Raw genomic sequence first — 16,778 nt, 5'->3', positions numbered from 1 at the left:
ATCAATGAACTATGGCAAGTTGGCAACAGCTAGCTTTTTCACTGCATATTGTGCAGCTGCAATTTTCTAAAAGAATAATACTATGTCAACAACCACAATTTTAATTTTAATTTCATTTCATGGATACAAACTAATTTCCCTCTCGTTGCATGTTTTCGGACATTACGCTATTTCATTATTTTTGATATTATATTTTGCTGATAGTTGTAACAATCTCTAGTTGCTGATGAAGAGGACCAAGCATACATTGATGACGTTAAGGTAATGTCGTAATGGAAAAAGAATCAAGCTCAATTTATTACGGACGGCGGCACTTTTAATCACTATTAGAGCCCAAAATGGAAGATTATATATATAAGAGACAGTTGAGCTCCTTATTTAACTTGGGTTAGGAGTATTTTAGGATTTTTTTTTTAATATATAGTAAGAATATATATATATATATATATATATATATATATATATATATATCAATATACTTAGGTTATATAACTTTTTAAGTTATACTACATATACCTAAAATATAGTAAGAATATACTTATATATATCAATATACTTAGGTTATATAACTTACATATATATATATATATATATATATATATATATGTATATACTATATATTATAAGTATATTCTTAGTATATTTTAGTTATTTTTCAAGTATATAACTTTCTAGTTTTTAATTTAAGTAGATGTATATTATAAGTATATTCTTAGTATATTTTAGGTATCTTCCTAACTTATATATATATATATGTTTAAGTTATATGTATACTATATATTATAAGTATATTCTTAGTATATTTTAGTTATTTTTCAAGTATATAACTTTCTAGTTTTTAATTTAAGTAGATGTATATTGTAAGTATATTCTTAGTATATTTTAGGTATATTCCTAACTTAATATAAGTAAAAATATGAACACAAGTAAATAGAAGAAAGCTCAATGAGCCATATATTTTATTCATTCTTGGATAACATTTATTTGCAAGTTGTAGTTTTTTTTAACTTGCAAATAATATATGAGTTGCAAAGAAATAGTAGAATAATAAAATCACCAATTCTCAATCATTTGGTTAATTTCCCCCATATCATATTCGGCCATGGAGATATCTTCAAAGTCTTCCATTTGGTCCGGTCCACTTGCCATCAAATCTTCAATCTCTTCCTCTTCGCCTTCCTCCACTTCTAAGTTTTGGTTGCGTCGCTCCGATCTAATCCAATCGCGAATGCACACTAGTACTTGCAAGCTAAAGCCGGATAATGAGTGTCTATGGTCTCCAATTTGTTGTCTTCCTTGGCTAAATGCACTCTCTGAAGCCACGGTTGATACTTGAACCGTAAGGATATCTCGAGCCATTCTTGAGAGTATCGGATGACTTGCCTTGTATTTCTTCCACCATGCTAAGACGTCCAACTCATCTAGTTCCTTGATATCCACATTTGGCTGCATCAAATAAAAGTTATATTCATCAAAGTTTGCACTACAAGAAGGAGTTGGCTGTGAATGTAAAACTTTTTAATGCGACAAACCCAACAAGCCCTTTTTGCTACTTTGAGAAGTAGTAGGGCGTGGAGCAATGGGTGTAGCATGTTCTTCCAAATTAGAATAATGAGTAAAAACTTTTCTAAACTCGTCATCAATAGCGAGTTTGGCTTCAGCTAAAGATGGTTGAACTCTCTCTTCAATTTCTAAAAATGTATAAATTTGACCAACCAATGCTCTAGTATAAGACAATTTTAAACAAGGATTTAAAAGAGAACCCAATATAAATAAAGTTGGGATGGGAAAAAAATACTTCTTAAATTTTGTTATTATATCAAAAATAGCCGCTTGATAATCGGGTTTATATTTATACTCTTGTAAAACTCTAGCTATTTCCGCTAAGTAGGCTAAAATTTCGGTTACCGTGGGATAGAATTGTTTAGAAAAAGCAAGAGTTGCATTATAAAAAATTTCTAAGAGTTCAACACATTCCTTAACATCTTCCCAATGCGTAAAACTTAACCAATCATCATTATTAATATTATATTTGTTGAACTTGTTGTATGGGAATCCTATACTCATATGCTTGTTGTAGCATAATGTAAGTGTAGTTCCACCTAGTCTCAATTTCTACTTGAATTTTTCTAGGTCTAAGGTTATTTTCCACACAACAATTCTTAAAATCTCTAAGTCTTCCCCTATTAGCATTACAAAAAAGAAACGCAACCGCATCTCTAACTTTTTGAATAGAATCGTCAAAACACACAAGACCATCTTTAACAATTAAGTTTAAAATGTGACAACTATATCTCACATGGAAAATATTTTTTAGCGGAGGGTTTAATTCTCTTTTTAAAAGACCAATCGCCTTTGTATTATTAGAAGCATTATCTAAAGCAATACAAAGTGTTTTTCTATAAATGTTAAAAAATCTCATAATAGTAGACATTGAATCCGCTAAAAATTTTCCATCGTGACGACCTTTTCCTTCATCATATAAAAAAGATATAATTCTTTTTTGCATAACCCAATTGTCATCAACCCAATGACATGTAATAGCAAAAAAATCTAACTTGTTAAGACTAAGACCCAAATCAGCGGTAAGAGAAACATTACAATTTAAAGAATTAAATACATGGCGCAAATAAAATATATATTTTTTATACAAATCTATAACATCCGCTCTACAAGTACTTCTAGGAATACCCTCAAATAACGAATTATAACAACGTTGAATGGAAGTAACAAACCCCAAACTCGAAGGAAAGGAAAATGGTAAACAATCATAAGCTACCATTTTAGCTATTTCTACACGCTCTTTTTTCTTGTCATACTTAAAATTTTTACCGGTTCGTGGGTCTATCGTCATTTGAATACCCCCCACATTTGAACCCGTTTGCTCTCCCCAAACATCCATATGTTTCTTTCTCATATGACCATTTAGTGTACTTGTTCCACCATCCTTACTAGTTCATTGCCTAAAAGTAAATACTTGTCCACATAGGGTACATTTAGTTGTTTGGCTTTCCCTATCCTTAGTCATATATTTTCAAATTTTAGCGGTTGGCTTACGAGTTCTAGGTGGTTTGTCTTGTGTATGTGATTGTGCAGGACATGTATCTCCTATGAGATTTTCGGGGGCTTGTGTTTCATCATCATCATCATCATCATCATCAATTTCATTGAAAGTGTCGGTATAATGTTGTTGCATTGCCTCATGACCTAAAAGTGGATTATTTCCACCAACATCAATACCTAAATTAGGTGTTTCTTCCACAAATGTTTCCTCATTAAGCCCACCCCTAACAATACCACTACTACCAGCACCACGTCTAAATCTCTTCGCCATTATTAAATGGAATTAATTTAAATCACACTCAAATAAATCACAAGAAAATAAATTGCAACAAATTAAATTGCTAGAATTAAATTGCGAAAAATAAAGATAGAGTTGGAACGAAGGTACCAAACTGTCGGACTAATTTCCAACAAAGTGAAGGCGGCTAGAATTGCAAAGCCACCAAAGCTACTTCGGATTGTTGCAAAATCACCAACTCCACCAACAATATTATAATTGAAAAATTAATAATTGAAACTATAATAAGACTTTATAATATTTATTTGAGAGAAATTTAAAGTGGTTAATTGTTGCAAAGTAATTATAATTGAGAGATTGAGATTTGAGAGAAAGAGAAGAGTGAATTGGTGTGGATTAAAATGGAAATGGAGAGGGGTTTCTATAGGGCCATAGGGGATGGGTTAAAGTGTTAAAAAAAAAGTTTGGGGGGTTGGGGTTGGGGGGGGGGGGGTGCAAAAAATGGGTTTGGGACCGTTTGACAACGACCATTTTTTGCAGATGGACCGTTGCCCAACGGTCCAAATTAGCAGCCCAACGGCTACAATTAAAAAAAATATTTAAATCGACCGGTTTTACTGGTTTAACCGGTCCGGTTCCGGTTCCAAAAAAATGAAAACCGGAACCGGTAGTTAATATACAGTTAACCAGTTCAACCGGTTCTAGTTCCGGTTTTACCGGTCCGGTTACCGGTTTGAACCGTTTAACCCGAACCGGTTGACGGGTTTACTTAGGCCCCGTTTGTTCATAGAAATTAGAAAGAAAAAAAACTGTTTGGAATTTTGGAGTTGGAGTTGTGTTTGGTCATAGTTTTTGAAATTGTTGTTTTTTGATAAAATGTAATTGTAAAAAAGTTAAAAAAGTGAAATTTTTTAAAAAATAAGTTTTTGGAGTTTTTGAAATTCCGGAATACAACTTCAAGTTGTATTCGGAATTCTTATGGCCAAACGCTGAAAAATGAAAAAAGTGAAAAAGAATTCCGAAATAAAGTGAATAATTCTTGTGGCCAAACGCCTACTTAGTTCTGTTGGAAGCAAAGGAACTGCAACGGATACATTTCGTATTCTGTATTACTACTTATGTATAATCCAACAACTAAATCCACTCTGACAAACGAAAGGCAATATTCAATAGTGTTCATTTCTTTTTCTTTTTTTTTCATTTAACGTGCAATTTAAAGTTGGTTATCAGATTTTTAAAGCTTGGCCCTCTGTAACTTTATTCCTCTTTGGTTTAATGGGAACGGAAAGGAGGAGTCCGCAACCTAAATGACCCAAAATGTGATGAAACGTACCAAAATACCCCCAAAAAAAAGTGATTGAAGTAATTTTTGCGCACTAATTTAGTGTGCAATATGGGTTCAATAAAATCTCACCCAGCTTCATTTGGGTTCACCTCCTCCATTTTCAGTCTTTCAACATACTTTAGCCCCCCCTCCCCCCCCCCCCCCCCCCCTCCCCCAAAAAAAAAAAAATCATGTTTCAAAGCTCTGAAACGTCAAACTTTGCTATAGAACCCGATGTTTGTGAATGGGGTCGTTAGTGTAAGCTAAAAATATCAAGGACCGAAGATAATCCGGGGTCGTTTTTGGAGTTGTAAAGTGCCTAAAGTAAGTGTTTTTACATTTTTTTAGGGTTTAACTTTTTTTCACATTATCTACATATTATATGTTTAAAAACTGATTTTCTTGTAATATTTATAGGATATGGGCGGTTGCAAATATTTTCGTTGGGAAGATAGCATTCCCGTGGATAAAACGGTGGCAACGAAAATTAAAAAGCCCCATGTTGATAGAAATACTGCAACTTCAATATCTTAAGAGATACCGTGAAGTTTGACTTGCAATTTAAGCTTATTGAAGCTAAAGAAAAGATTGACCTTTTGGAGGTCTTGCTAAAAGAATCCAAAGAAAAATAAAGTTTTCTCAAGGCTAACCTTAGAGAAACTCAACACGAACAAAATGCTTTGAAAGAAAAACTGAAATTTTGAAAGATTATTTGTGCTATGTTGTTGTTGTTTATTATTTTTATGTATTTTGTTTATTAAGTTTAATATTTCTATGTATTTTGTTTTTCTATGTATTTTCTATTTATTTTGTTATTTTTATGTACTTTGTTTTTACTAGTTGCACGTTTTCATTTATTATGCAATCATCACCCTTTATATACTAATTTATCTGGTTTTTTTAAAATTGTGAATTGTTGAACTTTTTATGTATTATTAACTCTAAGAAGATTATTTAAAATAATAATAGACTATAACAATCAAAGAAAATTAAAAACATACTAAAAATATTCAAATTGGTGACTTCATCATAAACTAAAAATACAAAGTAACCGCACAAGTCCGAAACTTAAATTACCCAAAATCTAAGAGAGTGAACCAAAATAACCCCTAATCATCATCAGAATAGAAGTCCTCAATATCATCCTTAAAACAATATTTTGGGTTTCTTAAGACATATCTTTTTTCTGTAGATGTTAATTCTCTACTTGTTGATGATGCTTGTTCTTCGGCCAACTTTATCATGTAAAATCTACAACGTCTTGCTAGCATTCTGTTGTTTTCTTTCCTAATCCTTTGTACGGCAAGCTCGCAAGTTTCTGGACCTACTCGAGACATGGTTATTGAGTACCTTGTTGAGATTTGAGCTTTGAGATTTTCCAAGTTACGAACTAGACGTTCTGATTCGGCATGCCGATATGCCCATTCTCGGCGTAACCAGCAAAAATATTCTCGTGGATCTGAATATTTCACCCTGCAAAAATCATCATTACGCTCTATAAGAAGGTGGGGTTTCATATCGTCTAGTTTGAAATCATTGTTATTAAGAAAACTTGATTCACTGGAATAGCTGCTATGATTTGAACTATCATCACCACTGCTATTCGAATCCTTTGGAAGCAATAAAAACCAATCTACATTTCTACTACTCGACATTGAAAATGTTGTAGTCTAATAACAAATGAAAGGCTACTTATATATATGGAAACCCCTAAGTACCCTCGGGGGTAGTCATTATGACCCTACCTACTTACTTTATTATAAGAAAATATTAACCTTCATCAGACATCTCATAGTCCGAATCCCACTTGGATCTGAATCTTACGTAACCATGTTGATCATATTCTACCCTTAGGCAACGTATTTTCATCCGATTGTTCTCTTCGCGAAAACGGTTAAGAGCAAAATTCAACTCTTGTGGAGTGTCACGAGGCATTGACATAGCACCTTTTTTTAGGCGTTTAAGCCGTAATGACCTCAAGTTTTATTCAAGTGTTGCACCCTCCTTGACACGTCAATCCCACTCCTCTCTCATTGTGTTATTGTATTGTCGATTGAATCTGTCGGATTATTTGAGTATTTAAAATCATCATCTAGTTCTCATGTACTACCCATTGCTTCGAATATGTCTTGTGGGTTAAAACATGTAATAGAACCAATATCAGCAAATTGGGTATAGAATGACATGATTACTCGTTTTAATGTGAATGCTAGTTGTTCATCAATCATGTTATATACTACTCTTTATGACACTAACTTCTATTGCGCAACATTTAAATGCGCAATATATCAGCCATAGATGACACATTATTTGGTCGCTTTTTATGACACACTATGCTTGATGTGACAACACAATGCTGCATTATTTGTCCACTTTTTATGACACTAACTTGTATTGCGCAACATTTAAATACGCAATATATGAGTCATAGATGACACACTATGCTTGATACTCGTTTTAATGTGAATGCTAGTTGTTCATCAATCATGTTATATACTACTCTTTATGACACTAACTTCTATTGCGCAACATTTAAATGCACAATATATCAGCCATAGATGACACATTATTTGGTCGCTTTTTATGACACACTATGCTTGATGTGACAACACAATGCTGCATTATTTGTCCACTTTTTATGACACTAACTTGTATTGCGCAACATTTAAATACGCAATATATGAGTCATAGATGACACACTATGCTTGATGTGACAACACAATGCTCCATTATTTGACCGCTTTTTATGACACACTATGCTTGATTTGACAACACCATGTTGCATTATTCAAAAATCTTATCCTATTGAGAAACATTTTCATGCGCAAAAGTATTGCACAGTATTTTCATGTGCAATAGGGTTCCCATGTTTTTTAAATGTTCACTTTTGCGGTCATATTCGAATCCTATTTAATATGAATGTTGGATGAGGTAAAAACTCATCTATTTCATAAGTTTGAGTCTTTTAAGTTCTTGAAAAAACTCAAACTTCAAAGAAAAAATGTCTTCTCCTTCTTCAACCGTTAGGGTTTCTCTATTTTAGGATGGAGTTATACTTGATGATAATGATACCGTTCGTTATAGTATCAAACCAAAAACCCATGTAAAGTTTTCAACAACCTTAAACTACGAAACATTAGTCATTTACCTACATAAAAAAATGAAAACTGATCCCACAGAGTATGGATTATCTGTAATTGGCAGATATTCAAACACCGTTTCACAAGGCTTAGTGCTTTATGGTGTGTGGAATATCAATGATGATGACTCTTTGAGGGAGTGTTTGAGGGCGCCTGAAGAATATAGGGATTTAGTCGCCATTTATGTTCTTGAAATGTATATAGAAAAGATACTTGAAGAAGTCCCTCAAGTCCAGCCTACTCATGTTAACACTTCTGGGGACTTTAGTTCTTATACACACATTTTGAGTGGTCAAGTCCCGCTGGAAACTCTAAGCCAACAATTTAATCAAACAAACACTGAAAATTCATAAATATCCATTTTAAGTTATTATTTTGTGTAGTAGCACGTGTTTATTTTATTTATTGGTAAATATCCATTTTTGGTATCTTTGTAGGGGTTACACACCTGATATGAGTAATATTGGGCAAAACTCTCAGTTCGGTAGAGTTGAAAATTATTCACAAAACTCTCCAATGGTACCAAATGATGATTTTGGGCAATCCACTTAGTTCGGTGGAGATGATCTTTCTCCAAACCATGTCAATATAGATCAATATCGGTAGGTTCATCACCTTGATATTAAATAATCCATATATATTTGATGTTGGTATTTAAAATATGTTACTTTTCGTGTAGGAAGAGGCCTTTCTTAGATGGTGATGATTGTCCAAATTATTGTGAGACATCATCAAGTGATAGCAAACCGAATAATGCAGAATAAATCAATAATGATGATGAAAAGGTCGATGTTCAATCTGGTGGGCAGCAAGGAAATTTAATAGCATTGATGCAAAGTCCGCTGCCGGAAAACCCAACTCCCGAAAGCCCAATGCAGTGGCATTCTGACAATTTTCCATATCTAGACAATCTTCAAGGTCAGGCTGATGCCTTTGTCTTCACCAGAAAAGATGATCAATGTCGTCAAAAAATGTGGAAAGAACCGGCCAATCTTATAAAAGATGATTGCTACCTTGAAAAAAGGACGGTGTTCGGATAAAAAAGGCATTGCAAAGTGCAAAAAAAAACTTATTGTTATAAGGAAATTAGGGAGTATAGGGTTGACGATTCAACCAGAAAAATATGGAGAATAGTTTGTAGACGACAGTATCAAGGCTGTCAATGGATGCTTCGGGAAATTGAAAAGCCCGATGGCATATGGGTTATCACAAACTTCCACAAACATCACATTTGTGATATGGGAGAGAATTAAGCAAATCATTTTAATTTAGATATAAATATGATTGCTCAAGTGCTACTTAAAGACGTTGCTGAAACCCCAAGGTAACCAATTCGACCTAGTTCATTATAATTCTTACATCAATTAAATTTCCATTGCTAAGTGTTGTTTGTTTAGATTTGTGCAGGATCCCCATCAAAGATTGCATTAGAAACGTTAAGATGGTATATTAAAAAACAATAAGCAAGAGAAAGGGATATCTTGGGCGTAGGCGTGCGTTTGAGATGATTTATGAAAAATGGGAGGGCTCTTTCAAGACTTTACCGAGGTATATGGCAGCTCTACAAAAATTCAATGCAGGAACTATTGTTGAGAGGAGACTTCTGGGTGGTAAAATTTTCAACTATGTGTTTTGGACATTCAAACCATCTATTGATGGTTTTGGTCATTGTCGGCCAGTCATATCCATAGATGGCACGCATGTATATGGTACATACGACATCAAGCTACTGATTGCAGTAGGAATGAATGCCAATGGGTCGATATTCCCTCTTGCTTTTGCAATTGCCGCTAACGAGAGAAACGACACATGGGGGATGTTTTTGACACATTTGAGGCAGCATATTATTAAGGATCATATGGGCATATGCGTTCTATCTGATAGACATCAAGGCATAATGCACTACATGTCTACTTTAGAGGGGTGGCAGCCTCCCTTTGCTTACCATCGCTATTGTTTAAGGCACATCAAGGCAAATTTTCAAACGAAGTTTGAAAATGGCACACTTAACAAATTGATTGTGGGCGGCTGGGATGGAGCATCAACAGGAAAAATGGCTTGTGAGGATGGAGACGATCAAGGCAGCGAGCCCAGAAGCATATATTTGGTTGAAGAAAATCAAAGTTGAAAAATGGACATTACATGTTGATGAAAGCAAGAGATGGGAGATGCTCACAACAAACAGCTCGGTGTCATTAATTGGTTTGTTAAAATCTGCTCGAGGACTACCCGTTACTACAATGGTAAGAATGACTTTCATGCAAGTTGTGGAGCGATTTGTGACAAGAATCAAGAAAGACAGAGTCATATTAGCAAAGGGTGGGATATGGATGCCAATACCTTTCAAAATGATGGAGCATCACAGGTGTTACACCTCGGAAAACTTCATGTCATTGCGCGGTGAATAGGCTAACGTAGGTTAAGGTGTATATGATGTCCCCACTAGTAAGAAGGGATACTTAATGGTTATAATTAATATTCCAAAGACATTTGGGGAAAAAGAGAAGAAAGCTTGATGGAGGAAGTTAAGGTAGAGGATATTGAACACAGTGTACCAGCAAGTATTCCTGGTAATTTACGGGGTTAGAAGTTGAACGGATTGAACCGACGCAGGATGAGCGGATTCAAGGAAGTCTGCAGACACCAGACATTATCGACGGACCGTAGATCATGTCGACGGGCCGTCAATATGCACCGTCGCTATGTTCTGAGAATTCTGATCTGCAGAAACAGATCAACGGGATACGTCGACGGGCCGTTGATCTCCGCCATCAATAGGACCCTACAACTTCTGGTCTGCAGAAGCAGGTCGACAAGTCAACGTGACCGTCGAACCGCTTCTCTGGAACTTTCTAGTTTCAGCTATAAATAGACGAGTTGAGCTCCAAATTTTTAGATTTGAGTCTCTCTCTGAGTCTTGAAGGTTCTAGAAAAATTATCTCATCATATCATCACATATCCGAGGGAAATCAAGGAGTAAACACCAAGAAATTGTGGAATCAATTGCAAGGATACTCTCTAGGGTTTGTGGAAACCAAGAATCTCTTTGGTGTTGAAGTAGGGTTTTCTCCAAGTGAAGTAATTCCATTCAAAGTTCATTCCTACATCATCAAAGGTAAGCTCTATGTTTAATTCATATTATTAAGAGTATTGAAAGGTTAAAAGACTTGGATTATGGAAGGGATGAGAATATGGAGTACAAATATTGAAATAGTGATACTCTTGATTAATGACTTAACTTGAATAATAGTTCTTGACATGTTATTAGTGCAAACTTGTGGTGAATGGTACGAATAATATTAAAGGAGTATTTTATGAGAATGAATATGATGTTATAATATAGGTACGGTTATTGTTGATCTTGAAGGTTGATTCAAGAAGTAAACAATGTTTAACTTAAGGAACCTAATGATTATGTTATCATGAGTGTTCTTATGGATGTTTGAGGGTTATCTTATTTCATGGAAGAAGTTGTCGAAACAAAGGAAGTGTCACCGAATTTCCATATTCTTTTAGTTGCTTTAGCTCAAGCTTAAGTATGTTTCCGGTTGTTTAATCTTAGTACAAACTCTCTTGAAGGTAGGATCGCGAGCTTGAAAAGCAAACAATTAGATGATAAAGTTGAGGAGACGTAAAGGTATGTGAGGCTATTCCCCTTCTTTCAAAGGCATGACTTTTACATTGTGAATTCTTCCCCCCCCCCCCCCCCCCCCAATATTCCCATGACCTTCTTACATCCCTAAAGATGAAAGTTAAAGATCCTTAAGAACTTCTTATGAGATATGTTCTATGAAAGTGATGATGATAATAACGCCTTCATGAGCTTGAGAATCCTACGTTTACCATTCATTGATGTTATTCCTTGTTGTTGCCTCACCTCATGATACTAGTTCTTTCAAGGCGAGGCATAGCGATGATGATGCTCCATAATGTAATCGGAGGTTCCCGACCTTACGTCACTCCGATAGAGTATAACTTTTATTTGAGCTCTTATGAGCGCTTCATGATAAGTACATGAATATGATAACACCGTGCCTAGATGGCCGGGCATGACACCGCTAAAGCGGGCCGCATATGATAACACCGTGCCTAGATGGCCGGGCATGACACCGCTAAAGCGAGCGGCATATGATAACACCGTGCCTAGTTGGCCGGACATGACACCACTAGTGGGCGGCGTGATATGATTACCCCGGACGCGTGTTATTGATTTAGACAGATTATGTATGCATATGTGATATGTTTGGAAGGTAAAAGTAAGCACGCATGATTCCGCCTCATGAGGCAGGCAGCTACAGTTATTTTTTCTTCCTATGCTTTCTATGTTTCCTTATTATGTTATCATATATGCCTTACATACTTAGTACATTGTTTGTACTGACGTCCTTTCCTTTTTGGACGCTGTGTTCATGCCCACAGGTAGACCGGGGGACGGTCCAGATCCTTAGGAGCCAGATCTGCTTGCACAGGAGCACTTCCCTACTCCGGAGGTGCAGTTTTTATATATATTATTTTGTGCACATATTCGGGCATGACGGGGTCCTGTCCCGCCCTTATGTCTCAGTACTCTAGTAGATACGTATACGTGGGTAGTAGTTGCCTCATGGATACATCATTGTATATTTTTGTATATCATTTTTGCCGCCGTGAGGGCTTATGTATATATGTATGTGTTGTCTTGGAGATTGTGCATGTTCAGGTTGGGTTTGACGATTAGCTTAATGAGTGGTGCTCGGTAGTCAGCTCCGAGTACCCGTCACGGCCCTAGTCGGGTCGTGACAATAGGCAAAAATGTCAGCTGCACAAGATGACCGAGTATAGCCTGACTGAACGTATGTATGAAGTGAGAACAGGTTATTACCAGGGTAGGGGAGGAAACATACATACCATTTTTGAGGGCACGAGAACGTGCAGTTGTGGTAAGTGGCAAACATACCACATGTCATGTTCTCATGCCATCAAGTGTTTCGAGGCAATGGGAAAAACGGTAACAACTTATGTGGCATCGGAATACAGTGTCAAAAGCTACGCTAAAGCATATGTCGGCCTCTTCTACCCACTTGATGATCAAGCTTATTGGCCAAACGATCCATTTTCCATGGTTGCTAACAAGGAGTATATCCGTAAAATTCGGGTTAGCGCACGAACTCGGATTACCAATCAAATGGATGTTCCGGATAGGACATACTCTCGAAGGTGCTCGACGTGTAAGGAGTTTGGCCATGATAAGCGTTTGTGTAGCCTACGAGGCCGTGGTGGTGCAAGTACGTCTTGTAGTAGAAGAGCCTCCCGCACTTGATGTATTGTTTTAAATATTTTGTTATTGTAAATAATGATGTATTATTTGGTTATTGCAATGAATTATTTTGAACCTCTCATATTGGATGAATTATTTTTTAATATAATATTTTTATTTGTACATTAAAAAAAAAGTAATGCCTTGACTAAAAAATAAAACACTTAAAACAAAACCTTATAAAATAAAAAACTTAAACCTAAACATAACAAGATTCAAACAAACAAAACTTACTTCGGGGCACTTTACAACCCCTAAAACGACGATCCAAACGTTTAGGTAAACTTGATGTAATGAGCCGACATTATTGTCCGCAAAAAAAGATATCAAGTTCTATATAAACTATTAACATTTCGGAGTTTTGAAACATGACTAATCTTGCATCAAAGTATGAAAAAAAAATATGAATTTGAGAGCTTTAAAATTGTGTGGAAAAAAAAAAACTAGCCTTTGCGCACTAATTTAGTGCGCAATAGGGCTAAACTGCAAAATTGTAGTTTGGTCCTATTGCGCACTAAATTAGTGCGCAAAGGTTACTTCGGTCACTTTTTTTTTTGGGGGGGGGGGGTGCCTTTTGACACTTTTTGGGTTAAAAAAGTTGCGGACTCCGAAAAGGAGTTTGTTATTGTATCTCTTTAAAAGAAATTAATTAGAAACATTGAGCTTCAAACAAGTATTATATATTTAGTCGAACTTAATGAATACTCCCTCTATCCCATTTTAACTGTCACTTTAGCTTTTGTCACGTCTATTAAGAAAATAATAAATACAAAATAGAATTTACTAAGTTAAAGTAGATTGATTTCTTCCTCTTAAATATTATGCAAGGTGACAGTCAGATTGGGATGGAGTGAGTAATTGAGTCTCTTTTTCAAAAACATTAAGACTAAGGAATTATTTGGTATTTACTATTTTGATAAATAATGTTGATATAAATTTATGAAATTCATAAAATATTTAAAACATAGCTCTAACTATGATTTGCAACTGAAAATTGAGATAATTTCATGGTAAGTGTTATTATCCATACAATTAAGAAAAAGATTAACTATGTTGTGTTGGGCCCGTGCTTTAGCAGGGGCTTATCGCCACTAGTATAATTATAAAAAGGAAGACAAATTCACCAGCAAACAATCAATAGGTGATGAGCCATTTCATATTGTTACGAAATTAGAAAGAAAAATACATAATCGAATAATAAAGCTCTGATGTGAAAGATTACTATTCGGCTGTATACTATTCGGGAAAATATAAGCATATTCCTTCCCGATTCAACGAAGTCACAATATATACTATAAATAAACTTTGGCCCTTTTTTAAAGATCATAATGCTTGAATTTATATAGTTAAAAAAAGAGACTATTCTGGATAGACATATATATTATTTCATGAATATTCCTGTTACGCCCTATTTTGAACGGGTCCAAGATAGTTTGCAACTTCTCGGTTCTTCTAACTGGTTTAAAAAGGGTTAGAGTCGCCACCTTATTTTTAAGGAAAAATAGAAAACCTATATGTATTTGTGTGTCTACTCCATTTTTTAGTCCACGAAACATATGAGATTCTAGATAAGAGTTTTATTTACCCCGAGGGGAAGGTATTAAGCATCCCTCAGAGCCTGTCCGAAGACATTCCTTAAACTTAGTTTAACTGAACACTAGAGGGGATTATCTATCTGTTTATCATTATTATTACCTGTTTTCAAAATGTTGTGATTTCATGAAAAAGATACATTAGGTGATAATATACTAAGTATATACAGTGTATAAAAATGTATTTATATCAAGTATCAAGTATATATAAAGAATGTATATAAAAAAAAATGTATAAAGGAGTATAAAAAAGTACCTTGTAAGTATAAAAGTGTATCTGTTGGTATAGAGAGTGTACATCTATTGGTCTAATGTTAGTGTAAAGAATAAAAACAACTATATAAAGAATGTATAAAAGAATATAATAGAATATGAAAGAATATATGTATAATACAAAGAATGTAATGTATATTAAACATATATATAAAAAAAATGTGTAAAAGGTTGTATAATAAACATATAAGGAGTGTATATTGTTAGTATAAAGAATGTACGTTATAACAAAAGTAAAAAGTGTGAAAGTGTATGTAGAGTAATGTATCAAAGTATATAAAGATATACAAAGTTGAATATGAGCGAATATAAATCGTATAGTGTAAAGAACTGTATTTAAGGAAAGTGTTTGAAAAATGACGAAGTTAATTGAGTTGTATCTTCCTTCATGTAAAGGGCTGATTTTGTTTTAAGGGCTCATCAAAGAATAGAAAGAGTGTATTTGAGAATTAAAGAATATTTATGAAAGAATTACTTGTAAAAAAAAGTTAAATATTTAAGGAAAAAACTAAAGATATATGTATGAAAAGTATATTGATAAAGAATGTGCTTTGAAATAAAGAATGAACTAATGTTTTTGTCTAAACGTCAAAAGTGAATTAATTAACCGAGTGTTTATATCGAGTCAATCGAACCTATTTATGAAAGCATTGACGACCTAAGTCTTGCCTAAGGCGAATGGAAAATTTTAAGTTAAACAAACAAGTGACAAGTAATTAAATATCCGCGCCTAGCATTAAAGTAAAGTTTTCACTACTCCGAGTTTATGTTTTGTCCAATTTTAAATAACCCGCGAAAGTAAATACAAACAAGGATTCGATGAAGTCTTCGGGTTCCTTCCGAGTGTCGTCTTCGGGATGTGTCTCCGGATACGTGTATAAATACTTAGTAAAAGTGTTAGTAAGAGAATAAATAACTATCGAATGAAATAAAGAAATAATAAATAAACTTAAAATAAAAACCCGTCTTTTGTACATGGGAGGCCTTGGAAATCGACGGAAATTTCTTCATCGGCCATTTGGGTTTAGTATTCACCCAAATGAATTTAAATAAATGCGATAAAAAAGGGTAACAATACCATTGGCCGTCGGAAGTGTTTTCCGGTCACAAAACCAACAATATTTAGCAAATATAATTTAAGAAATAGTCCAATAATAACAATAGTAGCAGAAAATCTGAGTAGCAGCAATAGTAATGAAGGAAAATCAGTTGGGGTTCCCAAAAAAGTTCGAACAGTGCAACATTAATACACAAGCAACAACCAAAATATAATCACAGAGATCAGTTAAATACGCAGACAAATCAATGATCGAATGGGCCAGTTAACAATAATAATGTAAACAAACTTAGTCATCCGAAAAATCGCAACTCCAGCCAGAAGCAATCAAATCACAAAATTAAAACAAGCCGGATAAGCCATAACTCTAGCAAAAACGGAGCAGAAAAATATATTTTTCGGTGATAACGGCGGAACAGAGGGAGATGAGAGAGCACAGCGGGGAAGAGAGGAAAGGGAATGGGTTTATGCGTTGGTGGTGGCGTCGTAGTGGCAGTGTGGTTGGGCTGGACGGAGGGATGTGGTGAGGAAGATGAAGGGCTGGTTTTGTGGTGGTTGGTGGAAAACAAAGGGAGAGAGGTGTCGTGGTGGCGTTTGGTTGCTGGCAGTGGAGAGAGGTATGGCGGAGAGAGTAGATGGGTGTGAACGGTGGTGTTCTCATTGTGGTGGTGGAGCTCGCTGGTTGCAGCGATGGAGAAAGGGGAAGAGAGAGGAAAATAATGGTGTTGTGTTTTTTGTTTGTGGGGGTTATAGTGGTTCGTGGTGGTGGGCGGCGGTCGGAGCAGCGGTGGCGAT

Source organism: Lycium barbarum, chromosome 11 (assembly GCF_019175385.1).
Source record: "Lycium barbarum isolate Lr01 chromosome 11, ASM1917538v2, whole genome shotgun sequence".
Classification (NCBI taxonomy): domain Eukaryota; kingdom Viridiplantae; phylum Streptophyta; class Magnoliopsida; order Solanales; family Solanaceae; genus Lycium; species Lycium barbarum.
The sequence above is the reverse complement of the archived record's forward strand: the minus strand, read 5'-3'. Positions refer to the sequence as shown.